This window comes from Temnothorax nylanderi, unplaced genomic scaffold (genome assembly GCF_030848795.1).
Source record: "Temnothorax nylanderi isolate EJ_2023f unplaced genomic scaffold, tnyl_v1.0 TNYL_tig0006_pilon, whole genome shotgun sequence".
Classification (NCBI taxonomy): Eukaryota; Metazoa; Arthropoda; class Insecta; order Hymenoptera; family Formicidae; genus Temnothorax; species Temnothorax nylanderi.
The window spans coordinates 2,028,041-2,056,026 of record NW_027249068.1 but is presented as its reverse complement, the minus strand read 5'-3'; the positions used below and the strand labels follow the sequence as shown (position 1 = coordinate 2,056,026).

Genomic DNA, 27,986 nt, shown 5'->3' with positions numbered 1-27,986 from the left:
TTAGGCGGAATTATATTAATTTTAATAATTATGTTAATAAATATATATTTTATGCAGACATGCATTATGTGTGTTATCAAATTTATCATTGATAAAAATTTATATTTTGATTTTTTTCACGCGTTTATTTCCAAAAGTTGCGGTCTAGAAAGATTCTACTACAGATTAAAAATTTCTGTTTCAAGAATTTTTTTACATTTTTGGAATATTACATCTATTGTTTTAAATGCAAGTGCATGATCTTTATAGTTTTTTTTATATAAATGGATTCCTCTATTTATTCTTCGTGTTACATTAAACTCATCAAAAAGTCAATCACTCAACATTTATTGTCTGCGAAATCTTTTTTTCTTATTTTTTAATTTTCTCGTTTTTAGTATGAAATAATTATTATTTAATACAAGTTTCTTTAAAAAAAGCAAGTGATTGTGAATTTATCAGAAACCACCTTATTGAACATTCGAATGTACGTTCTACGAGACACCCTGTATAGGCACAAAACAGTAAGAAATTAATTAGTACTCATATATTCCCGTTTATATTAAACCAATAAATTTACACGAGGCAACAGGATGCCCCTATTGACATATATCCGCGATATTTCATAAATCATTAAAAATCACCGATAAGAAATATCGCCGCTGCCGTTGGCTGCGTTTATCGTTAATGCGATCGCCTCCAATTAACTCGCTACCCGTTTATCGGCGCTAAAAGATTGGCGGACAGCTTGCGCCGATCCGATTACACGCACACAGACGAAAAGGACGACGTAATTACGCACACATGTAAATGTGCACACGTGTGCTTGATATGCATGTCGACATTTATACGTACAGAGTACTCCTAGCTTAGAGTCTTATTTCTTTAATGAGCTAGATTCTTTGACAAATACGGAAAAAGAGAGAAAGAGAGAGAGAGAGAGAGAGAGCGAGAGAAAAAGAGAGAAGAAGGGAGAAGGGAGATCAAACTCCGTTTATTAGATTCTAAAGTTGTCTATGTGGATTATATTATTTTACGAACCTTCTATCCCCCCTTAAGAAAGGAACAGATCCAAAACACCCTGTATGCACAAATCACGCCGCAGCCGCGGTTACATCTCGCGACTCGCGACTCGCGACTTTGCTCTCTCGCGCACACGTGTGTGGAAGTCGTCGATTGTGCATGGCAAAACAAACGAGCGGGACGGCGCGGCGGTTTCCAATTTCCGCGGCGGCAGACGTGAAATCAACGTCCATATACCGGTACTGGTGCGCGTGACCATGCATTTATGCGCGCTGCACCCGCGGTATACCGCCGCTTGAGATTTCTCTATGGTCACCCATGGAGTTGCCACTACGAGAGTGTACATCCAGTCGGACTGGCCCTAAACCCTTAATTCGCCGTGTCTTGCCCTCGCAATATCATCTCGACTGTCGCAGTCCCTTGACTCGCCTCCTGATGCACTTGGCTTGGAAGTTCTCTAATAATAGGACGAACCACACGGACTTTTGTCCAGCCACCTCGTCTAGGCTGCTCAAACTCCGACTACACGTTACGCGTTAGTAATCTTACAAAAAGAAGACATTTATTTTTAATTATTTACTCTTATCTTTTATTGACTAAAAAAATTCTCAACGTCGGAAGCGAAAGAGGAAGTGCCTGGTGTCCAATTAAAATTCTTGAAGAATTTATTGACACAGAAAGCGCTGAAACTTGAGAATCTTACGAAACGTCCTCCATATTGTTTTGAAAACAGGGGAACTGTTCGGTTCGGCTTACCAACGAACACGCGCGCGATACATTTAACATAACATATAAATACGAATGACAGAAAACGATTTTTTCACGGAGAAAATAACAGCATTTTATTTATATCCTTCCGGCATGAAGAGACTTAAGGGTTTACGAGCGAATAAACTTTGATCTTCGAGTCCCTATGTCTATACTATTATAGCTCTCGGTCCTAAGATTCGAATGTATCAGTTCTCGTTTTTAAAATGTATCACAGTCGTGTTCGAATTCTTTTCGAACGTTATACGACCAAAAATAATATCTTACAAATGATTATGTTAAAAACTTCAAAGAAAAGAAATTTAAGTACCATTTACAAAAAAAATATTAAAAAACAATATCCGACACGATTTAAACATAATTTATTTATAGTTTCTTGATTTGACACATTTTTCTCCGGACTTTAAATAAAAATTTAAAAAGGAATAATTATTTTAATGGATAAAAAAATTTGAAAATGGATAATGGACAATATATATTTTCTCTTTCGGCAAATTCGACAAAGCTGTAAATCGCGGACGATCTTCAGAGCAAGATGTGCAAACACATTCTGAGAGACAGATAGAGAAACTGTTTTCAATCGTTCCAATAGCGATTGTTCATCTCATGCATTTGTAACGTTTCTTTCAACCGAATCGTATTATTCATATGTTTTCATCTCGGAATGTTTTTCCTTGTTTGATTTAATGACTTTCCTTATTTCATGACGTAAATCATTGGATGATGGAAATATTCCATAACGATCTACAATTGTTTTCATTCCTTTCCATCCTATTAAAATATATTTTATTACTTACGATAAATAAGCGAAAGCTTGTAAAGATAATGATAAATAACGGATCAGGATATACTGTAGTCAAAATCAATAGTAAATAGTATCCTTACAATGGCATGTGTATCATCTAAATACGTCAAAAGAAATGCGTGTTCTCCTCCCATCTTTGACTTTGTCCTAAAGTAAGTTTTATGCAAATAGCTTTTAATCGAATTTTTTATTGTAATAGCTTCTCCTTTTTTAATAATATTATACATATATTGTTCTTTAGAGTAATTATTATATATTATTTATGTATTACTTATTATTTGTTTCGACGTCAATCGTTGTTCATCACACTATTTGTCATTCTCATTATCTGTTTATTATTTTATGTAATATTTTGTGCGTATTGTGTGTGTGTGTGTGTATGTATGTGCATGAGTGAGCACGCGCACATATTCAGAATGCTCTATTTTGATTATCTTCATGACTTTATCTCTAAAAGCAGTAGTCGATAAAGAATGAAGTGTTTCGAAGTTGGTTTAAGAAGAATATTTTGTGATCATAACTTTTTCTAGGAATATATAGAGTTGCTTCGAAGAATATAGAGATTATTTCTATTTTAAATAAAACTATATATCCTTTTTTTGACATTTTTTATTCATTTTGTGTGTGACGTGAGCGCAATTTTGTGTTATAAATAGAAACAGTGCTTTTTGTGAGCGATGACAGGACCGAGACGAGAAAAAAGAGAGGATGTGTAAGAGAAGAGATGAGAAAATGGGGAAGATATGTAAGAGAAGAAAAAAGGGAAAGAAGAAAGAAAGACTAACGGAGACAGACTCTAAAAGCGAGGAAGAAATGGCGTTCGGTGATGGAAAGCAGCGGTCACTGAGAAAATTTTCAAGTGCTTTCGGCGCCGCGGGCACGCCTGCATGCCAACACGTTCCTATGAATCATGATTCCGCATAGGCGTGGACATGCGCTTGCATTTGCGTCCGACGAAAGGCCTACAACAGACTCGTCGCATAAATCTGCATCGCGGATGAGGGACGGGGGCACTTCTGCGAGAGGACAACTCGCAGCGAGTCGATAATTCCTTCCCGTGGCAATACTCAGCGAACGTTTCGCGGCAAATTAGGGTCAATTGCACCGACGGCATCTCCGGTCAATTAACTCTAAACGATTTCCTGTTTCCTTGAGGGAATATTTAGTCACGTCGGAGAAGATTTAACTAATATTATATTTATGCTAACCACGGCTGCAAAAGAGATTCAACAGAATTAACGTAACTTAATTAATTAGCGCACAGTATGAAAATGAACAATTAAATATAAAAATTCCGCCAATTCTTTCAAAAAAGATGTCTCGTTTGATATAAAAAATAATAACGTGATGTCTCCGCAAATCCTTTTATTATTGTGGGTTTCCTTTTCTTGCAGCAATCCCAACTTTCTCATAGATATCTACTAATATCTATCTAAATCCTAGATAATTATACTTAATGACACTTTTCTAGCGAGATAATATTATAACTATATTAATATTATCGAATGCCCTTCTTTCCGGACATACTCGAAAAGATTGAGAAACGTGTCGCCGCGCCGGAGGCGAAGGACGGTGGCTACCGTTAACTGGCTGATATCCAAAGTTCGGGAAAGCATGGCATGGGAGAGAAGGCAGGCCGGTAATTGCATCGCGCCTCGCGAACTGCCGGCGATCGGGCTGTTCTGGAAACCGATCACGCGCGGTAACTTGCGGTTCTCTCGGAAAATCGCGCCGCGAGAGCAGCGCGACGCCAGAAAGGAAACCGGGAGAGAAGCCGCAAACCGTTTTATGCGCCTCACGTAGGTATAGCCGCGACGACAAGTGCAAGGACCCCGCGTGTGTCGCGGCCGCTGCACCCCGGGATTCCAGAGTGCCTTCCTTTTGTGACCTGTTATCTGTTCCCAGAGATATACCCGGAAATGCGCCAACGCTTCGGGACGCGCGCATTCCGAGGCGCGCTCGGGAGCAGCCGCGCCGAAGATAAAAACGGACGTGTGAAGATAACGAGCGAAGGAGTTGTCGAAAATAATACCAGTCAAGGTGCACGTCACGTGGGTAAAGATGATGAATCATCGACGAGCTAACATTTACTTTCAGGGCATAGAATTCACCATGCAAAACCACCATTAAATTAAAAACGGAGCTGATTTAAAACATAATACTGCAGTAATAAAAGAATTGGATATAATAATATCTATAAATACATAGATTTATGCAGGGATATATCTTGTCTGAGAGAAATACACTGGAGCGATAAATCGGAGCAGATATGTTTCTCACAATATGAAATATTGTACCCCTCGGATCCGAATCTTTGAGAAAATAATATTTCCATATTCACTGTTCCCGCTTTTATCCCGAGATCGTAACGACGCGATCCTCGCTTGATTGTGCAAATCTTGCAACATCGCGGCACAATGAGATAATGAGGTACGGCAAACGAGACAGAGCAAACAGCGCTGCCCCGCTAATATTTGATATGAGATAACGGAAATCAAAATTCGCACAAACGTTGTACTTTAGATGAACATCGGGAAAGTCAATTAAATCGATGAGCGAAATCAGAATGCCCAGAATGCTCGATTAAAAAATTAAATCACACTTTCATCTCCCTGCATTAACAACGTCGCAACATCATCAGTTATTCGCAGCGTGTACAAAGAACTATGAGTCTTTTGCACGCTTTTATCGTCCTTCCAACATTTTCAAAACATTGACTAGCTCCGCTAATCTAAAGAACTATCACAAAATTTTTTTATCCGCCATCCTAATGACATTCATTAAATTAGAGTCAATTTCTGCTTAGCAAAAATTTGATTTAATTTATATTTATTTATTATTAATTCACTAGTGATTTCCATAGTTTCAACATTTTCCATTCATATCGCAGTTTTAAATAACATACGTCAATTTTACGTAAAATTAACAGCTAATTAATATCTGAAAAGTAAACGTGTAATAATAATATACTTTCATTTAGTAAGGATTCAAGTTATTTATCGCAGTATTTCTTAACGAATATTTTACTTGTATCTATCTTTGAGACGATAGAATCGTTCTTATTAAGTCAATAAGTTTGAAGAGATTCACAAAAGCCACAGACTCGACAAATATTTGTACCTCGATTTATACGGTCGCCTACGATCGATTATCTTCCGTCAGGTGTATCGAGTCTGTCTATCTCCGATAAGTGACTTCTAGGTAACGTACGTCAAGTTGCAGTTGTAAAAACTTACGGAAGATAACTCAAATATTTTTACATTCAGCACCTGAATAAACTTTTCCAACAAAGTGAATATGTATGAGACACGCCCTCCCCACTAAATTATCCCAAAGACAAGTCACGCAAGGGAAAACATTAGGTTACTCAGCAAATTTGAAAAATATCACGAAACGGAAAGCTAAACAACTGATGAATAAAAATCTCAGAGACTGTGATAATATTGGGATACGTGCATCGTGTACTTTTCCCAAAAGATCGCAAAGAGAGAAACGGGATAGCTCTTAACGCACCTTTCTCTTAAAGCACACGACAGATTTTACGAGCATAGTGACGATAATAATTACATAAGCGCAGCTGTTTTTACGAAACCGGAGTTTTCGGCCTCGAAACTGTCCTCGGGATAAGTGCCGGTTCGTCCGTGGAATTACAAGTAGGTGTCTAACGAGAAATAATGAATAAATCCATTGAAATAAAAATTAAGCTTGTCTAAGGCAAAGATTCAATTCCGTAAAAGTGTCTGGCTTTTGACCTCGGACTGAAAAAAAAACGGTTACCTCTCTAATATGCTTTTCAGGCGGACGGCAGGCGTCCCGGTGCGAGCAACAATAACTTACTGTATTTCACTTTCACCCCCGTCGCTGATATTGACGGCCTTATCGCAACACAGCCCGATACATCACGCACCGCCTCGTTTCAATCGGTTCGCTTCAACGTCGATCACTCGTGGCGAATCGCTCGAAACGATCGTCATCAATCGTCCCGTTCGCGTGAACTTCCGTTAATTGCCGCGCGACACGCCTGAACCGGAACACACAAAGCGGTAGCTCTTCGAGAAAATCCGTTTCTCCGTAACGATTGTACCGTCACGTTCACGTGACATCGTGAGTAATGCCGATCTCACGCTCCGCCAGGACAAGGAACATTAGGCGGATGTCGATCACCCTCGTAACACAGGTAAGTCCAGCACGAGATATTGCGGATCGGATCGACCGAACGAACGAAGCGGAGTTAACATCTCAAACTGTTTCAACTGCCGAAAAGTATCTCGATGCAATAAAAGAAAACTTAAATCATCTGCGGCGGGTGACGGATGCGCGTTTGATTCACCCTTGTTCCACACGTCACACGGCACGCGCGATAAGGGAGATAAGGAGTAGTTCGTCCGCTGCTGATCGGTAATTGGAACGTGTCCCACTCTGATCGAAAAATCGCACCGTGCAGATGAAAAGAGAAAAGGAAAGACGCGCGACACACACGACGTCGCGACGCGAGTAGGTCTCGGCTGCCAGGTATAGAGACCGAGCCAGCCTTCGCTGCTCGAGCAACAGGTAGACACTGGCGACGGGAGGCGGTCGAGGATGGGAATGGAGCGAGTGTGCCAACTCTCGGATGGACGACCACGGGATCGAAATGCCTCGATGCCGGAGCGGCTCGTTAAGCCGGCGTCCACAACGTCTGAGGAGGCGGAGCGGGTGTCGGATCGCGATAAGCGACCGTCGAGCGCATTCCTATCTGTCGTCCTACGTCGCCGGATAATCGGCGTCGGATAACCGACAGTTATTGACATCGGCCACGAGAGTGTGACTCGGGCCGGGAATTAGAGGTGTGGTAATTGCAGCGCCGGCGCGATTATCTATACGCGATACAACGCGATGGGAAACTCAATGCGGGACGTCGCTGCGTCGGTCGCCGCGCCGTGGAGAACGTGTGCATTGTCTCGTCCGACCGCGTGGTAGGGTTGCGTTATCGCGATAGTCGAAAGACCTTCTCTCGTTTTAAGATTCCTCAGGAATCATATGAAACGCGTGAGTTACTCCAATATCGCAAATACAGCATAAAATGAGAGAAAGACAGGTTTTGTTACGGATGTGTGTCATCGTTACGAAACAATTATTTCTGCATAAATGCTTTTGCGTGCGTATGCGTGTATATGGTCGTATCTTTTCTACCGTTGATAATTTGTATTATATAATATAATTTTTCTGTATAAAACTCGTGCAGCTTAGACACCTATCTCTGTCATGTAATGAAGTATGAATCTCGTTTTCTAAATGCGATTAAAGCACGAGACGCGGAAAAGACGTATATCGTGCGATATCCCGCGTAATACGGAGGCTAAAGTTAAGCCGAACGACAATTGCATAATACGCCCATAGTATGTCAATCTGATTAATAGCTCGACTATTAAAACGTTACATCGATATATCACGGATCAATGCACATGTATAACAGGACATCGATTTTCCGATGGCTCTCAGAGATATATGTGCAAAGTAATCTGTCGCTCACGAATTTTCAGCGATAATCTTGCGGCGTACACGACTTTAAAATGCAATATGATCGATATATGTGGCACACGCTCATATTGACTTATCATAATGGAATGACGTTCTAATTAATCGTGAATGTACTTAGTACTTTCTATTAAATAATCGATTGATTGCGCACAATAAATAAAAAAAATAACGTTCCCCTCATCGAACGTAGAAATTAAGCCAGCTATAAATCATTATGAATACATAATGAATCATTGGAATTAAAGCAATTTTCTCTTATCTTTTAAATCAAATATCGATAAAATTTTTTAATAAAACACCAGATTTTAATAAATGAATAATACCTTCTTTTTTTATCTCTTGTTTTCAATATTCAAAATTTTAACTTTATAAAGCTGTTTTAGAAGCTGTGTTTTAAAAGAGATTTTATATATTTGTTTTCACATATTGACTTCTTCTATTCATCAAAATCGAAAGTACACATTAAATTCATTCTCCTCTCGAGTTTTAATCAGATATTCACGAATGCAGAAACATTCCTCTGTGGCGCGATTTATTTAAATCATTTCTTGTAGAAAAAGGAACTAACAATATGAGATTATGTGCAAAATATTCTTCGAACCGTAATATCTTTTACTTTAAAAATGTCTTTTAGCCTTATCAAGATATATATATATATATCGATACAATGCTGCTTTTTGTAGCTCAGACTCGGCGTCTTTTATCTCTTTTTTTTTTTCAAGATAATTTTAAAAGCCTATAAGCTACTCCTAGGTGTGAAAGCCGCTTCAGTGCGTACGCGCGAGGGGTAGGGGGGGTTCAATCGTCGCAATGAATTACAACGAGCCAGTCACTGAGAGTGACTCACCGAGTGCTCTAGCCACCGGCCGCGGCCGCAGCCGCTGCCGCACGGCGCGCGTCACACGCCGATAAAAGGCTCTCTCGGCTCTCGTTGCTCTGGAAAGAGGAATTTGAACCGAGAGGGAAGTGAATAACACGAGCCAGGCATTAGGCGGATGCCAGGGGGTCCCGGGCCCCTCCGTGCCCTTGCGCCCCGCGTCCAGGCTGGACCGGTTCGACCGCGAATTATATGAATCATCGAAATACCGTATCGAAGCGCGTCTATAAGCGTGGATTCCGAGTAAAATCAAGGGCCTAACGGTATCCTCGGGAAATACTGAGAGCGCGTTTGTTCGCGGATTATAGCGATTATAGCGATGACGAGAGGGCACTTGCGCTAAGTGCTGGAACTCGACAGTGGAACGATAAGCTGAATTTGTCCCCTGTACGCGGCACACTTTCGGAAAGTGCATAGAAAACGAAATGCTTTCACGGGTAAAGGAAATCCATCATAGGAATATCGCGTGTGCGCCTGGCTTATTATCCGATCGAATAATCTCGTAAGCATTATCTTTAATATAAACGATCACTTATCGAGTCTTAATCTAAATTAGTCGTAAATTGACGGCAATCTATTCTGTACAAAAGAATCTTAATAATCTCTGGAAAAAAGTTGCATATTGCGAAGAAACTTATTGATATTTTATCTTGCCTGATTTTTAAGACTGATTTTATTGATTATCTATATCACTACTTAAAGAGTCTGAAAATGTGGACCAAAACGTCTCATAAGTTGATCGTTGTCTAATTAATTAATTATTAATAGATTTCGCGATTCCTAATATAATTTCGCGCATTGGCATTCACTTATTACCGATCATTTTATTATCTTTGTCTCCAATTGTGTATCTCAGCATGACACATAATTTAAAGGACCATTGCAAAGAACTATTACTTCGATAAGTCTCGCATAAAGAAATATATAATACATTTTTAAGAGTTTTCTAAGCGATGCGTGTGTCATATATAAATCTGCAGTCTCACACAAAGCTACGTCATTTAAAATTATTATGTCTCGGAGATCCCACGGCGTTTCCGGAGTACACGAGCCGCACGTATGTATATACACGTGACGACGAGAAACGTACGTGGTATTCGCTAATTGACAGTCAAAGGGTAAACGCAAGCAATTCGTAAACGGCGCGTGCTTCTGTTTGCTCAGCCCGACGCGGCATTAATTATGTTACAAGCGTACTGTTATATTTAGCGGCGTCGGGATGATACACGCGCACCCGCGCATCCGCGCACACGCATACGCACATACGGGGATTTTCCGATGAACCGTTCGCCGCTTCGCACGCGAATTCTTCAACGCGAATATATTTGATGCATTGCAACGTTCTTACGTTCTCAGCCGAGGACATGCGGCTGTCGTAAGAGTCGCGACGAGTTGCTGTCGCTCAGGTTCCTCAAGGTCAAAGAAATGCGTCCTCCTCGAATTGAATGGCTCTTGCACGGAAATTCCGCGTCGCGGACTCGCGGAACGAAGCTCGTGCAACACTCGATCGTAAAGCCCGCAATTTTACAAATGCGCGTTCGAGCCGAGAATGCTTCCACGCGCGTTATATTATTGCGGGCTCTCGCGTATGCTCTCGCGTTACGAATCACCGAGAATCACGGGCTAACGAACGCCGTGCTCGGTTTTCGCTTATCGGAGTAAACGCCCGCCCGAGGGCCCCGAATTGAACCTCATTATTTTCCACGCCACGGAAGCACTTATGTTAAACACGAGAGAACGATGCGTGACGATGCACCGCGGAGTATGCAATACGCGGCCCGATACCTTCTGTACCTTTCACCGAGTTCGATAAGGAATTATATTTAAACCAACGACACGTAACGTCGCGCAGCTGAGGGAATGAAGAAATCGCCGCGCCGGCGCGCGTTTTATTGCGATTTATCCGCATTCGCGGAATGCGATATCGTAATTGCATTACAGAAGGACACCACACACTTCTCTTTCTTCGATATAATACCCCGTTACTATTCAATTTTCCAGCTCGGGGAACACGCATTTAACGACACGAAAGTACCGAATACGCGAATTATCTTCTTTCACTCCTTATTTTCGCAATTATACGAAAACTGCGTTGTTGTAAAAGCATGCAGCGAGTAAATCGTTCTGGAAGCAATCTTGTCCAAATCATCGGTGCTCCTGCCATTTACTCTTGGCAGCCAAAAGAAAAAGACGGCAGAGCAACAAAGAATCGGTGAGTGCGTTTCCATCTCGATCTACGAATGTCCGACGTCGGAAACTTTCTCAGTGCGGAATGAAAATGCGCGGCGCCGTTCAAGAAGGCACGTGTGGCATTCAGCCATTCATGCATCACTCATCTATACGGGGTGCTCCGTAACAACACGTACATCGAGATTCCTCGACTAATTTAAAGTTGATGATTTTATATCTCGGATACTATCTCTTTTTATATTTTACTTCATTTCACACAATTCATTTCATGCTTTTATTTAAAAAATTTGTTTATCTATAAAAAGGAAAAGCTTTAACATTTTGTTATCTAAGTAACCTGTAGTTTCGATTTAATTAGCGAAATGCCAAATGCCCTCATACCATTTATAATTTAGAAACTGTGACTTTATACTTGGCAATTTTTATTAAGCAACGATCGACTTCCAATTGCTGCAAGAATCATTTCCAAACACTCCGTATATACCGACCAATTGTAAGTATAAGATGCCTAATATCGCCGCGTGGAAAGGCGAAATAATTATTGACCATAGCCGAGAATCGCGCCGGTAGAGTTGTTAACATCATGAAAGTGCATTTCTGCGAACCGTTCTCGATTTCTTTGCCGGGGCTATCACTCTATTAACCCAGAGAGACTGAACCGACAGCGAATCGCGATCGTTATCAAAGAGAGTCATTCAACCAAGTTCAGATACATATTAAACAGATCTCGGATGCCAGAAGTCAGAAGTATGCCCACGTACTTGGTGAACGTCAAACGCGTGTGGGACGGGACGACTACTGAACCGGCGCGCGGCGCGGCGGCTGTTGACACCGGGCACCGGGGCCGAACTGAACGGTATACCAAATATCGTTTGCGTCATGGAAAATCAGCGGCGCAGCTGCGCGGATCGTTTCTCTATCGAGAGGACACCGCGCGAGGCGGTTTCCTTTTCCCGCGACGGAAAACTTTCTCAAGATGCAACGATCTCGCTCGCGTCTCTCGCTCGCTCGCTCGACCGCGCGGTGCGTATACAACGCGTTCGCGGAAGGTCTATATATAGCGGCGCCGCGCCGCGGCCGCAGATATACGCGCCCGAGTTTAATGTTGCGACCGGGCCGGGAGCCCGAGTTCGTAAGTAATTGCGGGCGTGAAATCCGGTTCGCGCGCCGGCATTGCCGCGAATACGTGTTATTATCGTCGCCCGATCGGAAACTGGCCGGATAGGAGCTTTCATAAGCGCGCGCGCACGCGACACCCGTCGATCGTCGTCCCACGGGCAGGTATGCCGACCGGATCGCGCCGGGATGTCCTGGATACATCGATGACCGGCTACTCCAGAAACTGGATTCGACGGATAAAGGAATATCTGGGATTTTCGGCCGGCTGCGCGTGAAAACAAGTCTCGAAATTTTTTTGTCGGCGTTTCTCGCGTGGATTCCTCGGGGAGAAACGCCTTCAAGTTCGAAATGACGAAGAAATTGTTCTTGGAATTTAACACCGCGCGCTATCGATGTCCCACAGGAAATGAATCAGAAGTCGCGCTGAAATTTGCAATTTCATTTTTACATCGAAAAGGATTACGTAAAAATTTTCTCCGATAATTTTATGTAAGATGTTTTTAAAGCATACAAGCGTTTTATTCCTAAGAGATTATTTTCTAGAGAGAAATTGTGAGGTGCAACGGGGATAAATTAGAGGTCGAGAAAATCAAGGCGTTGCGGAGCAGTGACGCTCGCAAGGAGATAAGAGAGTATCAAGGTCGACGCGATATCGTAGTTCGATTTACGCGAGAGAAGAAGGTATCGAGTTTCCGTAAACACGGTGTACCTGACATGGAGAGAAGTTACACACAGTTTATTAAATGATCTTAACAAATGGATAAACCTCTGAGACCCTTCGATTGAGTATAATCCTATCTACACGTTCCCATCTTCAGTGTGGAGATATTCAGTGGTCTAAAAATTAAAATTAGATGACGCTTTGATAAAAAAAAAACTGCGTTTCTTCTCGCAAATATACTCATAAACTTTTTACAAAATCTTTGTTTATTATTTTAATTCATTTTCTATTTGTCGGTAATATGTAGATATAGAAAGCGCTGTTTTCTGATAGAGATATTATTTGTAAGAAAATATAAGGAAAATAAAAATTACATTTTGAATAAGGAATACGTTGATTTATATTTCTCACATTGAATTCTATATCAATTAGCTTCTTGAAATCGTCGATGTTTCACTTCGTTAAAGGCTGACGAATAAGATCCTACCAAACCGTTGAGTTAAGAGATTAAACGCTGAGAAGGCCGAGAGATAAGCAACTTGTCGCGATAGAAACACATGTATCTAACGCGATATGTTGTCTCGATCTTCTAGTTGTACAAAAAGCTTACTCGCGATTCTCTCGGGAGCAGTTTAGACGCTATAAAACCTATCATTAGAATTTGTGTATCAGAAGCACTCGAGAAAAGGTACTCTCCGGACCGCGTTCTAAAAATATATGCCAAATAAATCTTGATTATGCATCCGAAACGGGATCCATCCTCGGCTTATACGTAGTGACCTCGCCGCAATTTGATCGTCAATTAACCCTTGTACCATCGAGAGGGGTCTGCCGGACCCCAACAGCGAGGTTTCATTCATGTAACGTTTTTTTGTATCGCACTCGAGAGTGTGTCCGTCATCTCTTCACTCAAGTAGAATCGTCAGGCAAATTCTATTATTCGCATTCCACTAAATAAACGGCACATTAAGTATATAAGTGTTCATGTCGAAAGTGAAAACATTTTAGTTAATTAAAATTAATATAATTGACGCAGTCGTTTGACTTATAAGATAAGTGGCTGTATAAATATCGCAAAATTATTGGTAATATTATATATTATATGTTTTTGAATTAAATGATAAATTAGATGTCTCGTGTTTTATATTTCTCTGCATAACTTTTGTATTATATATATAAAAATATATATATTTACAGAAAAATTGTATAGAAAATATTTAAATGTATAAATATATACAAATAAATGCATGTGTGTTGCGCAGAACGCGCGCTGCATTATACAAATTTAACTGTAGAAATAATGCATCAACACTAGATCTTAGAACCAGATCTTATGGTCTTATGTTAGGCGCAACGGACACTGTTCCCTCCCATAAAACGGAGTTCGCTGCGTAACATGACGTATACCGCGTGCGTCTGAAGGAAGAAAAGTGCACGCGGAATAATGCGTGCGGTAGGGGATGGCGCCAATCCGCGTCCTCCCGTACCGCGCCGCGCCGCTCCTCGTCGCCGCCACGGTTCTCGGCCAGCGGAGTAGCTACGAGAGATATTCGAGTTTTTATTCTTTATTGCCCCACATCTCTTTAATTCGTTTTTATCCACGTCGGAAATAACCGTGTATCTCATTACTTCAAAATTTAATGCGAAATAACTCGCCCGAGAGTGACTGTTTTCTCTCGAAAAATAAATTATATGTATCTATGTGGGCAAAACATAAATTATTTTTATTACTTTGTACCATGTCAACTTACAAAAACTTTATAAAACAACAGGTATTTTAAAATACTGCAGGCAAGTGGATTCCATTATTTATTATCACGTGTTATTTTATATAATATTAAAGAGGAATTTAAATCGTGAATATCTTAATAATAAACATCTCACTTAATAATTTGAATTTCGAATAGATACGGCAATAAATTCGACTTCTACTCTACGAGCTATTGGCGATAGTCAGATCCCAATCAAAGAAAAATATTTTCTAACGTTCTTAAAAGTGAAAACTAAATATGGCTCCTTCGCGTTTGCTCTCAGAACAAGTAGCTACGCGCCTGTCCTCGGACGTATTAGTATCCCTAAGTATATCTCATCACACCGCAGAAAGAGGAAGAGAAGAAGAGAGAGAAAGAGAGAACGAGGGAGGAAGAGCGCGGGCTGTGGAGGAACGACGAGAGATAGAGAAAGAAAGTCCGCTGTGTCGGATGTCTGCTCGTCGGATCGTTTTTCTCCAAGGAGCGGCGCCTCCGCATGGGATCGGCCGACCGGACCGCGCCGGCACCGCGTCGTGTGTTGTTGCATCGAAAAGAAAGGGAAAAAAAACATCACCGAGGAAAATATCGACATGACCTCGAAGATGTTCCGTTCGGATGAAATTGAGAAAAAAAGAATCTCTTACTCGACTGGGCCAAGCAGAAAACGGGACAAAAGTGAAAATTTCGATCAAAAACTTGATTGAAACTTTAATATAAATTTAAATGAGTACTTTCAACTTTCAGGTACTTACAAATCCGTTCGATCATCCGTAGAAAAACAGTGGACTTCATCTTTTATACTTATTGTTTTATCCAGCGTCTATACGTGGTTTAAAATCGTTTTGTCCCTCTTTCTCTCTCACTTTTTGAGTCCCTTTTTAGAAAAATTTAGGGAAGATTAGAAGAATTGCAATTCCTCTATTTTTTTCCCCCAATTCGAAGTAATCCTGCTTTTATGAAAAGGATCTAGGACTCGAATGTAAATACATATTGCACCGAAAGGAATGGCAGCCGAGGTCGTTACTTTCTTCCTCGTGAGAAAAATTCCGCTTGGACGTAATACCGGTTTAAGTTTACGTTTAAAAATAAGCCCAATCGACGGCATTGCACGTGCACGTGCCGCAGATTTCCAAAAAAGGACTCAAAGGTACGATGACTACCACCCGTTAACCCACAATTTTGAAAGCCGGTCACCTCTTTTCGTTTAACCACACGACGCGATGTGTACAAAATGTGATGAAACGACGATAACGTGTCAAAAGGTCTTACAGAAGCAGAGAGGGATTTCAATGCATCGCGCGATAAGGCGCCAACAAAAAGCTTCTAATCATATGCGTTAATGAAATCCCCTTCGCTTTCCTCACATTATTTGACAATAATATTCTCTCAGAAAATACTTCTGTTTTGATAACGCCACGTTATGCGTCCCTCGATATCTGCTTGATCCGGCAACGGGAAATGCGAGCCAGCCTGATCGGATCGTCGTGGAAATCAGCTCAAAGTAATTCGATCGGCTCGTTACGTCGAGGTCCACATCCCCTTTAGCACTCTCTCCGTAATCTTTCCCCGTGAAAGAGGAGCGATGAAAGTGATTTCTCGCACTCTGGGATCGCGGCGCGAATAACGATTGCCTCCCGGACTCTTTTTTTTCTCTCCTTCGCGAATAGTTTTCACCACGCGGTCGACCTGTTGCGTATAAGCTATCGGATTCCAGCTATCGAATCCCGCACGCGCGTCCATTCGCCAAATTTTCAACATTCTGAATGTATTGAAATTGTTTGCCAAAAAGATTATTTGTTTTGTTAATTGAGAAACAATTATCACGATCGCAGTCCATTAGTCATACAGCAACTTGTTTAATTTTTTTTCTCTTTCTTTTGTACGAGCCAAGCCAAAATAGGTTGCTAGCTGGACGGTTTCCAGTCTCACAATCATCGGCTCTGTTTGAGAACTTTTGCGACCCTGGGTACTAATGTGCCTATGCGGTGGAGGTAATTAACGGAGACAATGCTGGCGTTATCGCAATAAATTTGCAAGTTCCCTCGAGCGGTGCGATTAGATCGCCGCGCGTCGTAGCGTGATTAAAGACGGCAAAACCGATCGGAACGACGGACGGCGACGGTCGCGCGGTTTCTCGAAGTCTGGGTTGGGCGAATCGCGCAATCCGATTGTTACTGGCGCGACATTGACAGGTCCAATCAGGGATCTAACATACGCGGCGATACACCGCGTTGTATACTTAATAATCGCTATGCTCGCCGATGCTTTCTAATTACGAAAATCATTGCGAATAAGCCTTGCTCCGGGAACGTTTTGCAACATTTCACCGTGTATTAGTAGCGAATCGACTCACCTAGAACCCGCGCCGATCGCTCGCGAACATTTACGCGATTTTTGCGCAATTAGATACCGAGCCGCGTACGAAGGCGTTCGCTATAAATAGACATAACTATTCGTTTAGTATCGCACATTTGGTTTTTATCGCACGAGCGAAATATGGTACCGGTTGGTTTGCCAGGAGTAAACGGATTGTTCTTTTTGGTCACTTTCTCAGATATGTGTTGGAAGAAAATGCTCCATTTACGATAGCGGATTGATATAAATATAGAGTGTTCCCGACATAAAATGATTTTCGTTATGCTTATGCAAACATGAGAGATATAATCGCCGTTATTGCGCATTTTGTAGTAGATAAAATTGAATCAAAAAGCTATTTATACCTTCTATACAAGTTATATCTCGCTACATAATGACTTTCTCAGGAGGACATAAACATATAATTATACATTTACAATCTCAACAACGCTAAGGTTAAGGAGAAAAGCCAGTAGGTATATTTAACGAATTAGTCTTATATAACTTAATAAATTTAATCATGAAGTAGTCTATTACTCCTTCTTACCGTTTATATGGCATAAACGTGAATCTACGAAGTAATTTCAGAAAGGTGCATTAATTAAATTTGAACTATCTGCTTATTGTTTAAAGTGAAACAAATTAATTGTGAAAGTGTAGCATCATGATTTTCTAATAACACGTTAAACAGTCGTCAGTAAATAAAAATAATACAAAAATTATTTTATTACAAGTACCTAATATTAATTCTTATAATAATAAATTTTATAAACTTTACACAACCATAATATTCTAAAATCAATACATTATATATTAATTTAAAACGTATCTTGCAAATTTTCGACTTATTGGTCACACATACATTACGATGGCGTGGCAATTATACTCAGTGATAAAATTAACAAGCCATTGTCTTTCATAATTTTACGATGGTCGTTAATTAAATAGTCACTTTACTTTAAAATCCATTGTGGTATTTCCGGTCGTTCCGGCGATACTTTCCGGTTTCCGCGGTCGGATTTTCACGCGCGTGCCTCTAATTATTTCACGCGCGGCGCACGTTTCGAAAGTCGACGATAGAAAAACGGATACCGGGGCGTACCGGTGGTGGCGGTGCGGCGGTCAGTTTTCATGGCGCTATGACGCGACGTGTGGGGTACGGTGCGGGGCACGGTCGAGCATTCTCCTCGTCTTACGTACGTACGTGCCCAAGGAACAATGACGGTCAATTGTCGCAATTAGAGCACCGAGTTTACCGTACGGATCAGCAACGCAGCTGTTCGAGCGCGTGCGAGCGCCGGCAATTTTCGACCGGTCGCAATTAATCTTGTCACGACACCCCGCGAAAGTCTCGCGTCGTGAAAATTTCACAGCTATCGCCAAAAAGAGAAGTGCACGTTCGATATACCGACATTCATGAATAATACAGCGGCGACGCGGACACAATGATTTCTCGAAATGTGAAATTGCTAAAACATTTTACTTTCTACTTTGCGTTCTTTCAAATTAAAAAAAAAAGAGTAAAAGATTTAATAGTTAACAGTTATAAAGCCACTCAACAATGCGTTGAAATATGGATATCTAATCATCTACATATATGCATCGCGATTAAAATGAATATTCGATTGATCCGCCACTCTGTTTTATTTCTGTAACGCTCGTGGATGACGAAATCTATACTCGTGGACGTGCTGGCCCTCAGAATAAATAGAGCAACACCGGCGAAGTATTCAGATTCAACGAAGAGCGTCACGTTGTTATTATTATGTCCGACACCTCGTACTAACGTACAATTATTATCTTATCTCGTACGTATCGTGATAACGCGAGTCCACTTGCAACGGTCGATAAGTGCATCAACAGATGGAGAGGTTGCCCCTCGGATTTCAAGCCAATTGCATTAATCTTTCGAACATGCGCTATTATTATGCAAAAAGATGTAGACTTTTTATTGGCCTTTCGAAAGTCATATAAAAAATTAAAAATATAAATAAATATAAATAAAAGTAAATTTTTACGGACAAGAATTTTTCTGATTTCTCCTGCAAAACAATGGGTAATTATTTACACGTTATTCTCTTTCTTCACGCCTAATTATAAGATATTAGCTAATCTAACATCTATACGTTTATGGCAATGAAATAGTCGGTTCACAAAGGACATTCCATTGTGTCTTACGTCGTCCGCGTTATCTTTTGTATCACGATGGCTGCGAATGTTAGAACGGGGAGGAACGCGATGAAAAATATTTCTATTTTCTCCAAGCCGCTAACGAGACGCGTACTACGAAATACGTAACTTTATCAAAAAGCCATATTATTAGGATTCATAAACAGTAGAACATTGAATGTTTAACCACACGTTCGATTATCTGAACAGCATCGTCTAAGAAATAAAGATAAATATTCTACATGTATTCACATAGTTTAAGCGTACGTTATATACGATATATTTGACAATATAATCATAAGATTTCAATTTACTAACCTATTAATTAATATAATTTTCTAATGCATTAACTAGGGAAAAAAATTCCTTAAACATTCGGCAATCATACGTGAATCTTTTCCCGAAACCATAATCTGTAAGAAACCACATGTTAAGATACTGTTTGTCTCAGGACTTTTGAATTATACACATATAAAGTTTTACCAGCATCTCATCAATTAATAAAGCTCGCAACTCGAGCGACCTGAATGCGCGAGCGAGCGAGCGATACCACAGCTATAGCCGAGGGTTAAGCCCGGCGATACCAAGAATCGCGTAATGTATGATGACACGCGTAACAAGACTATCATCGGCAAAGATGCTTTTTGCGCGACGCGCTATGAATATTGAACAAGGACTCGCGCATTCGTAATAATAAAGGGGCGTCTGTATACGATATTATATATAGCGGAAGAGCGGGATACATCGCATCTCAAGATAGACCTCGAGATATCGCCCACGATATCTCCGAAACCATCCAATGATCGCGGTTTTATTAATGAAATCTGATTTGCATACTTCCACTGCAACGACAGGCAATAGCTATAATTTGCGCCGACCAATAACTGTCCCGAACTGATGTCATAAGAAATAGCGATCGGTGAGAGGCATGGAGATTTCAGAGAAGAATCGAAAGCAAGGATTTTCAAATTGCTATTTGCCAATCGACAAAATAAATGATCGAGGTCAGCCACAAACTGCTAAATTAATTACAACGAATTAATTACGCTTTTAATGACCAGAGATCGTAGATCGTTAAAAAACAAGTCTATAGTAAAGTTAATTTCGAAAACCATTTTGACGCTTATCTCTCTCGGCAAACAAAACGTTATTTAGTTTCTAACAATGTGGATCAGATTATAATAGTGGATCAGATTATAATAGTGGATCTTTATTAAATGGAATTAATAAATTCAATTCAGCAACTCGATAATCGACATAACTTTATGACATAATTTCTGGAGTAGAAATGACGAAAGAAAATCATAAACATACCTCCATCAAGCGTCTTACTTCTTCTTTTAAAGAAAAACGCGGAATTGGCTTTCTTTCTTAACAATGCGTCTCGTTTGACTCTTCCTGGTACGAACTCCACTCGCGTTAAAATATTTGGATCCCGCGATGTGCCGCACTACGTCACGCGACGTCTCGTTTCGCGGTGGCACTTTTCCGCGCGGTCGGCTGCGAGGAGCAAAACCGGTCTGGAACGAGTCCGCGGAACGACGCGACGCCGACGGCCCGATGAGCGCCGAGGTTGGCGTCACTGTCAGGTTTCGGCAATTAAATAGCAATTGGGACGAAACTTGGCAGGACAAGTGTATTCGTCCCAAAATTGTCGGACGATCTTTAATCCCCAAGTCGCCAAGCAAATCTGAGTGCTCGAGGTAAATCACTGGCACTCTCCGCTCCAAATTGCGAGGAATTCAAAATCGACAATGTCAGTTACGAAACAAGCACAAGTTACGCACGTGCAACGATTACTGGTCTTTTGTTTTCTAAAATAATAACTTCAGATGTGACCCTTTTACTGTTTTATAAACGGATTGCACTATTTGTTAGATATACGCTTGTAATAGGATTTTAAGTATCATATATAAAATTTTAATTCCATATTATATAATGTTTATAATTCAATTCAATATTAATAATATATATTATAATTATATATATATAATATTAATAACATATACAATTTTATTATATAACATTTCTATTTGGCACGCTATTGCAAGATTCGTGTGCATTTCATTGATATATGCAAGTTTTATACGACTTTTATTTTTACTTGTATATATGTATATAACGGATTTGTCCACAGGGTTGATAAAGTTTTATAAAAATATAATCGCTCTTTGATAAATTCTTGGACGATATCGGGTGAGAGACATCTCTCTTTCTTTCTCTCTCTCCCCCTATATGAGATACGTACGATGATTATTTTAGTACATACGTTGGTAAGCCTGGTCGCTGTCATTACACCCACGACGCTGTCGCGCGACGTAATAGGAGCGTAACCGTACGAGCGGGCTCATGGCCTCGAACAAGTTTTTCCCCCCTTTTTTTTCCTTTTCGTAGCTCTGTGATCGTGGCGCATGGGCGCAGCAAGAATTAACCGATTAACAACGAAAATCGAAACGTTTAATTTATTTCAAGAATGCGTCGAATCAAGATTAGTTTACATTTCAAATGTAAAATTGCGCCAAAAACTTTCACCTGTATTTCACTTATCCTTCATTTTTTTATTTTTTCAATTCCTAACTTCTTGTTTTCCCTATTCTTGACCTTTCACAATCACAACGCACAGCGAGAGAATAAATCGACATCGCGGTAAAATAGAGCGATAACCTTACTTTCGATTTTACACGGCTTTGTTAAGATTGAATCATTTTATATCTCGATTAAAGAAAGAGATAAACAACTTCGACATCAGTGCCATTTCTCGAAACTGTCCGACTCGACTTCGCATATGTTTTTGATGCTGACGCTGATTCTTGTAGACAAGATATTTTCGCGACACAAAGAGCGAACGGGAATCAATTAGCATCGTGGTACTTAATATGCATCGCGTTCGGAAAATGCGTTGGCCGAACAGGCACGTTCGCGAGAGATATCTTTCGGCTTTGTTCGCTGTTACGCCACTGCACATGCGACGTATTTCGCCTACCACGTGCCCTGCGCGGCCCACGATCAGAGATACCTGTACAGGGTGGTCCGGAAGAAGAAAATAGAAATAAGACAAAAGACACTCCTGTCATCACAATGCAGTATTAAGAACAACCATATACGCGGATTGTCCGCGAAGATCTGATTGTTACGCCTCTTCGCGATTTTTATTTTGCAATGTTCAATAATAATTAATTCGTAAAAAATTCTATTAAAACAGAGTTTATTTATATATCGAAAAAATGCTGTAAATTGTATTCAGATACCAACTTCAGCATCAAGATACGTCGATTATCAGTTCGACTTTGGTTGCTACGATGGAGAGAACACACACACGCGATTTTTGGAACACCCCGTGCATCGCGCCTAGAAACTGCTCCCCAAAGAAAAACAACTAGGCAAAGATAGCTGATTAAAAACCAATCTATTTCTCTTTCAATACTTATACGTAGCATGATTCTCAAACATCATCAAAGTCAAGTAAAACGCGCTACGGTACTCCTTTAAAAGATAAGAAAGAATAATGTCGTAATTAAATTCCGTGCGCTTACCGGCAACGCCGACTCGATTCACTCTTCGAAAAGCTACCGCACGTGCCCAAGTTGCGTCGGGAACGCGTCAAAAGATCACGTTTATCGCGGGGAAGAACTGATTTACAGGAGCGCGGTGAATCTGTGAAAGGTACGGAATGGAAAGGAAAGGAGCGGACCGCGCGCCGGGTTGCGGCGCTTCGCGAACTCGATAGAACGCGCGAGGCGATTTTCACCGTTAGTCGACTGACAGTCTTCCAGGAGTCAACTCTCGCGTGCTCCGTCGTCAAATTCGATGAATCTTACGGCGATCCGCGCGTAGCGTCGCGCACTTTCATCGCTATTTTATCACGAGCACGCCGGGAAAGAGAAAAGATCAAATAATCCTAACGATTTAATCCGAGCTTCGTTATTTATGATCAGTCGACAACATACTTGTTAATAAAAATGCATAAGGGCGACGCTGCGAAAATAGCTTTGAAAAAATTACATTTATCCATCTTTATATGCTAATTTAATATTCATATTAATGATTATATATTCATATAAAATTCAATCTTATAACGGAGAGACGAATACACCGGAGCATCGACATCAAACGCGTGCGACATGGAAGTACGGTGCGGTGTGTGGCGATATTTTGCGAGCCGCAAATTGATTTCAGGCTGTCCGGTCGCGGCCTTTTGGCACGGGGCTTTGTGCAAGGCGACACCTTCCCAGAAATACAATCTCGGCGGCGCACGTGCGACTTGGAAAACGACCGTTCCACTAACTCTACCTGCGCACACACGTGCCCATCTTCCTGCTCCATGAACGCGCTTCTTCTCCTCTAGCCCGTGGCATATACACTTTCGGCACCCTTAAATGGCACGCGCGTGACTCATTCGTGTCCGAATCCATTTTAAAATGTTAAAACGTCCAAAGAGTTTTGAAAAAATTTACACGTCTAATTTGAAAGCTTTCAATAGATTAAATTATATTTTTAAAAAGTTAAAAAAAATTATATATTTAAAAATTATACATTTTTTTAGAGAAGAAGTAAGAAAGGAGTTTTAAAATAAATTTTCTTAGCATTCGGGTTAACATCCGTATATAAATATGCGTAATAAACAAGAATTTAAAGCAAAAGAATTCTTTTTCTTCTTTGTCAAACAAGCAACCTACTTTTGCAACTTTGTTTCTTCTCCATTCGAAAAATAATTAAAACTTTAGGTTGCTTTATATTCTCTCTTTATATTACTATCTTAAAATATTTTATAAAAAGGAACAATTTACATTAGATTTTCTAGAAATTTAAAAAGGATAAAAAAGATTCAAAATAGCGTCATTTAACGAAAATGCTCGCCGGTGATTTTTTGACGTGAGTGGAGCAGACACGCGGTGCATTATAATACCTTTCCACGTATGTATGACCATATCCTTCGATAATTCCGCGATGTACTCAAATTAATCACAGCTGAATTAATCCGGCCGCAGTTCGACGACAGGCCAATTATATACGCTCTTCGGAGAGCGTATCTGCGATTCGTGCTACCCGGTACAACCGCCGACAGGCGAAACGCGCCGCGGGCGATTTTAAATCAACGATATCTCGTATAATTGTGCGCTCGTATAATCGTATCGATGTCCCTCGTTTAATTCGCGTAACGCTTGGATCCGATCGCTCCCTCGCTCATCACGGGATTAAGTACTCGGAAAATAGCGAGCAAATCGCGCCGCCGTGTAGTTACCGCGTGCGATATATATCTGACAGATATTAATTACGTTCCGTTATCCTAGAATCCGGTATCATTATATGGGGAGTCTAACACGTAACTTATATAATGAATTAATTGCGTCAAAGAAGCTTCTCATATTTTTCATCGTCGAATTCATATCATATTTATTTTATCTTCTTCGTTGTTTCATCTTTTTGTCGAGCAAAAAACAAACATTTTTCTCCCGACTGAAGACTTATAAGATTTCTCACCCTGGATTTCGAAGAGAATGCCCGTTCTTAAAATCGCTAGAGCCAGAATATTAATTATGCGGTTAAATCGGTAAGAGGGCCGGTGCGCGAAAGATTGGAGATCATTCGCGTCGATTAGTAGATCGTGCGAGGGCACGTTCATGCACGCAACAGATTGCACGACATACGAGTGCGTTCACACCTCTGTTGCACATTAGCGACACGAGCGTTAGCGATGCAAGTTTTTCCCGACCTGCTCGAATGTCGAGTCGATTGGTCTTGGAAAGAGGTCAACGTTTTCTCAAGATAACCGAGCCATTTTTCGAGACGTTTATTCCCTTTTACTTTGACATTTAACTTTGCTTGATGAAAACGACGCGTGTATACACTGACTTGTGTGTACATGTATGCGCACAATATATATGCACAGAATATATTATAAAATATATGTAATGTTTCTCATTGCTCTCTACAGAATATTCTGTAGCGATAAAATTTTGTAAATTATATTTAAATTAGGATTTGTTATAGAAAAAATTTTCAACGCGCCCCAACTCGTACATTGGTCATTGTTTGATCATTTTCCCTGTCTCTTGCAAGTTTTTGAAAAACGCGTTTCTGAATAATTCCTGCGGAAGACAATATTTAGAACGTGCACAGAATGTGCATTTAACGTGGCTTAGTTTTCGCAACGTTTTATCAACATTTAAAGTGTCGCGCCTCGCGCTTTCGCAATCTTCGCAAACTACGCGTGACATTCGTCAAAATATACGAGTGACGATATATAAACCAAAGCTAATTATTCCGGCCGTCCGGTGCCATTACGACATCCCGTAACTTACACGTCCTTATTTATCTGGAATGTTAAAAATGTGTACCATATAAACTGTGTACACATACCAGCTTAAACGTTTTTCTCACCCTCGTATGGCGGTTCGAGAATAATTTTCTGCGTGTAGAGTGTTAAGACTAGCTATCTCGGAACTAGATGAACGCTAAGAAATAACGAGAACAGAAATGGAAGAAACAGAGAGGGATAAGAACGGTCCAACAGAGACGCGGACGTCGCGGGTCAAAGGTCAAGTGCCAACTGATTTGTCCATCAGATCAGGTCGCGCGATTCCGGATTCAGCATCCGTTGTGAACCGCGCCGGTGCGGCGGATAAAGACGGCGATAAAAAGGCGATCGCACGTATTCCGATCGGGTCGTTCCCGGGGTCCCTTTCTCTCTCTCTCTCTCTCTCTCTCTCTCTCTCTCTCTCTCTCTCTCTCTCTCTCTCTCTCTCTCTCTCTCTCTCTCTCTCTCTCTCTCTCGTCCCGCGTGATCGAGCTCGCGTGTATACCCGGGGTACAGCTGATAAAACCGGATACCCCCGCCAACCGGGGAGGGTTAAGTCGCCGGGATGCCTAATGTCGCTACTCGTTACGATTCCCTTATACGTTTAGCGAAGCGTCGTCGCGCGCAAATCGAGATAAAGGTTCGTTCACACTCCGCGTCGTGGCCGGTTCCCGAGTCAGACCGGCCGCGGCCGTCCAGCTTCCTCGATCCCGCGATCACGTCGATTTCGCTAACGAGAGAGACGCGCACGACCGGAGCCGCCGAGGAGGGAAAAATTATAGGTAAACGTCGTCGCGGTGTGTTAATTGTTATAAAAAACTGCCGTTCTCCTGATCCGATTTAGATACATATGATTGCAGTTTAAGAAACAACTTACTTAATGCCTGTTTAAATGGAAAAAGAAATAAAAGAATATTATTTTATTTATAAGAACCCATTTGTTTTTAAGAGTTTATGTTCTTTTGGACATTGAGCAGGACAAACGCGAGAGATGTCAACTCGTGCAATGAAAATCGTATCACTTTTCGCGTGGGCGCGAATGTGATCAAAAGTTGCGGAGATATGAGCTTGCGCGAAGAAGGACAAAGCCCGTAAACATCCTCTCCCGGTCATGGTAAACGGCGAATGTTGGAACACGACGTGATGGAGAGGAAAAGGGGAGCACACGACGATTCCGTTTAGATAATGCGTTTATCCAGCAGCTCGCGTCATTGTGCATTGTCAAAAAGAAATCGCGATAAATGGCAATTGATATCGCCACAACAACGAACTCACCGATTGTTGTTTCGCTCGAAATCTTTACTAGAAAGTAACCAAATAAAAATCTCTAAGAAAAAGAGATTGTACTATTATACAAATAGCAAAATATTATGAACTATTCTAGCCTTCCAATTAGCGAATAATAATTAGTTGGACTTATCAGCAAATCATAGCAAAAAATAATAAAATTTATTACATCTGAGCAGGATCTTTGCAATAACTTTCGCTATATCTTTGCAAGAACTCGGATAGAGATAAAAATATCTTTGCTGCTCGAGAGTAAGATCTTTACTCCGATAGAGATAAAAATTACGTAAATACATATAACAAATAAAAATCGATTTTGCATTCCCTTACGCTGAGCCGGCTGAGTCATTGATAATGCCACATTGCGTGTACATCCAGCGTTAATTTGGTCAAGTTTAGCTAAATGGAAGAAGACGAGATAAGAGACTCTCGGTGGATGCACGTTCCGGTCTCGCGAGCGAACCTGCGCCGCCGCAGGCGATGCGGCTCTCCTTTAAAATTTCTGCACGTGCAAGCGAGGCTGCGGGAAATCAAGTTCAATGGCGTCTCGGATGAAGATCTAAGCTGGCCGCACACGCGTACGGTCCGTGCGTGCGTAAGACGTAGTACATGCGTAAGAAACTGCCCCGAAGAAGCGCGTTGCGCGACTCTCACGGGCACAAGTTGCGTGTGGGCATAGTACATGGTATACTCATCTTTTAAAAGAGACAAAAAAGAGAGAGAGAGAGAGATAGAGAAGAGAAAATAATTTTGCCCAAAATTTAATGTTATCTAAAATAGATATAAATAATCGCTTTCAAAAATTCTGTGTCCTAAAAAAATCCATTACTTTGGTAAAGAAAAAAAGACGCTTCTCTTTCGCGGGGTTGCTATGTTTTCACACACACCTCACGCGAGATGTTATCGCGTTACTTGATCTATTTATGCACACGAGTGTGTGCGTGCGTATGTGTATGTGTGTATGTATGTTTTCTCGCATACAAATTATCCCATCGCACCGAGGACTTTCCTATTAACCCTGACGACGCAAACATATTTTCTGTGCAAAGGAGGGCGTGATGTCTGTTGTGCAAAGTCGCGTTTCCTGCTATTAAGTTTCTCTTCAACTCCTGATGCTTTATGGGGGAATATTTGTTACGTTTCCATAAAGAGATTAATAGGCGATTATAGTGTTCTTTATTAGC

General features: G+C 40.9%; 1 protein-coding gene across 5 annotated transcripts in view; it reads right to left on the bottom strand.

Moving 5' to 3' along the window:
* Nucleotides 1–27,986, bottom strand: part of Gefmeso (Guanine nucleotide exchange factor in mesoderm) — a 39,548-nt gene that overhangs the window by 7,055 nt on the left and 4,507 nt on the right. Inside the window, exon 1 of one of the 5 annotated variants that reach the window (XM_071716483.1) lies at nt 20,532–20,750. The exons of 1 other annotated variant lie outside the window; for it this stretch is intronic. The gene's annotated coding sequence lies outside the window, so the exon portion shown is untranslated. 3 more of the 5 variants (XM_071716491.1, XM_071716469.1, XM_071716476.1) reach the window with 3 other exon arrangements.